Here is a 4,975-nt window from a genome sequence, read left to right on the forward strand (position 1 = left end):
ACAAGTGGGCCAGCTGAGTAAGAAAGTCACTGAAACTCCTCCTAGTACTCTCCCAAGTAATACTGAAGAGAATCCAAAAAGAGAGTGCAAGGCCATTGACATAATCAACATGGCCGAACCTAGAGAGGAAGGAGAGGATGTGAATCCCAATGGGGAAGGCCTCAGGGGACGTCTCTCAAGCAAGAAGAAGTTCCTTATTGAGGACTTAAAGGAATCTGAAGGTCATATAGAGACCATAGAGATCCCATTAAACCTCTTTCTGCCATTCATGAGCTCCGAAAACTATTCTTCCTCTGAAGAGGATGAAGATGTAACTGGAGAGCAAGTTGCTCAATATCTAGGAGCTATCATGAAGCTGAATGCCAAGTTGTTTGGTAATGAGACTTGGGAAGGTGAACCTCCCTTGCTCATTGGTGAACTAGATATATGGGTTCAGCACACTTTACCTCAAAAGAAACAAGATCCTGGTAAATTCTTAATACCTTGTACCATAGGCACCATGACCTTTGAAAAGGCTCTGTGTGACTTAAGGTCAGGCATAAATCTTATGCCACTCTCTGTAATGGAGAAGCTGGGGATCATTGAGGTACAGCCCGCCATATTCTCATTGCAAATGGCAGACAAGTCAGTAAGACAAGCTTATGGATTGGTAGAGGACGTGTTGGTAAAGGTTGAAGGCCATTACAGTCCTGCTGATTTTATAGTCTTATACACTAGGATGGAGGAGGATGAATGCATCATCCTTGGAAGACCTTTCCTAGCCACAGCAGGAGCTATGATAGATGTTAACAGAGGAGAATTAGTCCTTCAATTGAATGGGGAATACCTTGTGTTTAAGACCCAAGGGCATTCTTCTGTATACATGGAGAGGAAGCATGAAAAGCTTCTCTTAGTACAGAGTCAAACAAAGCCCCTACAATCAAACTCTAAGTTTGGTGTTGAGAGGCCACAGCCAAACTCTAAGTTTGGTGTTGAATCCCCATATCCAAACTCTAAGTTTGCTGTTAGGAGTCTACAACATTGACCTGATCACCTGTGTGGCTCCATGAGAGCCCACTGTCAAGCTATTGACATTAAAGAAGCGCTTATTGGGAGGTAACCCAATTTTTATTTATCTAATTTTATTTTTCTTTTAATGTTCTTTTATGTTTTATTAGGTTCATGATCATGTGGAGTCACAAATAAATACTAAAATTAAAAACAAAATAAAAAACAGCAGAAGAAAAAGTACACCCTTGGGGAAAGGCTTACTGGCATTTAAACGCTAGTAAGGAGCATCTGGCTGGCGTTCAACGCCAGAATAGAGCATGGATCTGGCGTTGAACGCCAGAAACAAGCAACATCCTGGCGTTTAAATGCCAGGAAAAACACCCTGAGGAGAGCTGGCACTGAACGCCAGAAACAAGCATGGAACTGGCGTTCAACGCCAGAAACAAGCATCAATCTGGCGTTGAACGCCAGTATTGCATGAAAAGGGCGTTTTACACACCTCATTGGTGCAGGGATGTAAATCCTTGACACCTCAGGATCTGTGGACCCCACAGGATCATCTCAGGATCTGTGGACCCCACAGGATCCCCACCTACCTCAACTCACCCCCTCTCTCTTTTTCACACAACCCAATAAACACTCTTCAGCAAAACCCTTCACCAATCACCTCAATCGCTCTTCCCCAATACCTCTTTACCACTCACATCCATCTACTCTTCCCAAAAAATCCCACCTACCTTCAAATATCAAAATCTCCTTCCCACCCAAACCCACCCTAAATAGCCGAACCTACTCCCTCTCCCTTCACTATATAAACCCCTCTATCCTTCTTCATTTTCACACACCACAACCCTCTCTTCTTCACCTTGGCCGAAACCACACACTTCTCCCTTTCTTCCATATTTTCCTCCTCTTCTTCTTCTTCTTTCTTCTCTTGCTCGAGGGCGAGCAATATTCTAAGTTTGGTGTGGTAAAAGCATAGCTTTTTTTGTTTTCCATAACCATTGATGGCACCTAAGGCCGGAGAAACCTCTAGAAAAGGGAAAGGGAAGACAAAAGCTTTCACCTCCAAGTCATGGAAGATGGAGAAATTCATCTCCAAAGCCCATCAAGACCACTTCTATGAAGTTTTGGCCAAGAAGAAGGTGATCCCCGAGGTCCCTTTCAAGCTCAATAAAAATGAGTATCTAGAGATCCGACATGAGATCCAAAGAAGAGGTTGAGAAGTTCTGACCAACCCCATTCAACAAGTTGGAATCTTAATGGTTCAAGAGTTCTATGCCAATGCATGGATCACTAGGAACATGATCAAAGTGTGAACCCGAATCCAAAGAATTATCTTACAATGGTTCGGGGGAAATACTTAGATTTTAGTATGGAAAATGTGAGGTTGGCGTTCAACTTGCCCATGATGCAAGGAGATACACGCCCCTACACTAGAAGGGTCAACTTTGATCAAAGGTTGGACCAAGTCCTTATGGACATATGTGTGGAAGGAGCTCAATGAAAAAGAGACTCCAAAGGCAAACCGGTTTAATTAAGAAGACTGGACCTCAAGCCTGTGGCTAAAGGATGGTTGGAGTTCATCCAACGCTCCATCATCCCCACTAGCAACCGATCCAAAGTTACTGTAGATCGGGCCATCATGATTCATAGCATCATGAATGGAGAGGAAGTAGAAATTCATGAAGTCATCCCCCTTGAATTCTACAAAATAGTCGAAAAGTCCTCCACCATGGCAAGGCTAGTTTTTTCTCATCTTATTTGCCATCTATGTTACTCAGCTGGAGTTATCATAGAAGGAGACATCCCCATTGAGGAGGATAAGCCCATCACTAAGAACAGGATGGAGCAAACAAGAGAGCCCACTCATGGATCCCAAGAGACGCATGAGGAAGCTCATCACCAAGAAATTCTGGAGATACCTTAAGGGATGCACTTTCCTCCCAACAACTATTGGGAACAACTCAACACTTCCCTAGAAGACTTAAGTTACAATATGGATCAATTAAGGGTGGAACATCAAGAACACTCCATCATTCTCCATGAAATTAGAGAAGATCAAAGAGCAATGAGGGAGGAGCAACAAAGGTAAGGAAGAGACATAGAAGAGCTCAAGGACATCATTGGTTCTTCAAGAAGAAAGCGTCACCATCTCTAAGGTGGACTCATTCCTTGTTCTTATTTCTTTATTTTTCGATTTTTAAGCTTTAAGTTATCTATGTTTGTGTCTTTATTACATGATCATTAGTATGTAGTAACTATGTCTTAAAGCTATGAATAATTCCATGAATCTTTCACCTTTCTTAAATGAAACATGTTTTTAATACAAAAGAACAAGAAGTACATGAGTTTCGAATTTATCCTTGAATTTAGTTTAATTATATTGACGTGGTGACAATACTTTTTATTTTCTGAATGAATGCTTGAACAGTGAATATTTTTGATCTTGTTGTGCATGAATGTTAAAATTGTTGGCTCTTGAAAGAATGATGAACAAAGAGAAACGCTATTGATAATCTGAAAAATCATGAAATTGATTCTTGAAGCAAGAAAAAGCAGTGAATTGCAAAAGCTTGCGAAAAAAAAGTGGCAAAAAAAAAGAGAAAAAGCAAGCAGAAAAAGCCAATAGCCCTTAAAACCAAAAGGCAAGGGTAAAAAGGATCCAAGGCTTTGAGCATCAATGGATAGGAGGGCCCAAGGAAATAACATCCAGGCCTAAGCGGCTAAATCAAGCTGTCCCTAACTATGTGCTTGTGGCATGCAGGTCCAAGTGAAAAGATTGAGACTGAGTGGTTAAAGTCATGATCCAAATCAAAAAGAGCGTGCTTAAGAGCTCTGGACACCTCTAACAGGGGACTTTAGCAAAGCGAGTCACAATCTGAAAAGGTTCACCCAATCATGTGTCTGTGGCATTTATGTATTCGGTGGTAATACTGGAAAACAAAGTGCTTAGGGCCATGGCAAAGACTCATGAAAGTAGCTGTGTTCAAGAATCAACAAACTTAACTAGAAGAATCAATAACACTATCTGAAATTCTAAGTTCCTAGAGATGCCAATCATTCTAAACTTCAAAGGATAAAGTGAGATGCCAAAAATGTTCAGAAGCAAAAAGCTCCAAGTCCCGCTCATCTAATTAGAACTAATATTCATTGATATTTTGGGATTTATAGTATATTTTCTTCTTTTCATCCTATTTGATTTTTAGTTGCTTGGGGACAATTTATACACTTTTTGGCATTGTTTTTCGGTAGTTTTTAGTAGGATCTAGCTATTTTTAGGGATGTTTTTATTAGTTTTTATGCAATTTATACGCTTTTTGGTAAGATCTAGCTACTTTTAGGGATGTTTTCATTAGTTTTTATGCTAAATTCACATTTCTTAACTTTACTATGAGTTTGTGTGTTTTTCTGTGATTTCAGGTATTTTCTGGCTGAAATTGAGGGATCTGAGCAAAACTCTGATAAGAAGGCTGACAAAGGACTGCTGATGCTATTGGATTCTGACCTGCCTGCACTCGAAATGGATTTTCTGGAGCTACAGAACTCCAAATGGTGCGCTCTCAACGGCGTTGGAAAGTAGACATCTAGAGCTTTCCAGAAAAATATAATAGTCCATACTTTATTCGTGATTAGATGACATAAACTGGTTCTCAACACCAGTTCCATGCTGCATTTTGGAGTCAAACGCCAGAAACACGTCATGAACCAGAGTTGAACGCCAAAAACACAGTTGTAACTTGGCGTTCAACTCCAAAAGAATCTTCTGCACGTGTAAATCTCAAGCTCAGCCCAAGCACACACCAAGTGGGTCCCGGAAGTGGATTTCTACATCAATTACTTACTTCTGTAAATCCTAGTAGCTAGTCTAGTATAAATAGGACATTTTATTATTGTATTAGACATCTGATGACTACGCATCATGTTATGTTTTTCTATGCTTTTTCATATAAAAATCAATTCATAATGCTTAATTATGGGAGTG

This window comes from Arachis duranensis, chromosome 2, assembly GCF_000817695.3.
Source record: "Arachis duranensis cultivar V14167 chromosome 2, aradu.V14167.gnm2.J7QH, whole genome shotgun sequence".
Lineage (NCBI taxonomy): Eukaryota > Viridiplantae > Streptophyta > Magnoliopsida > Fabales > Fabaceae > Arachis > Arachis duranensis.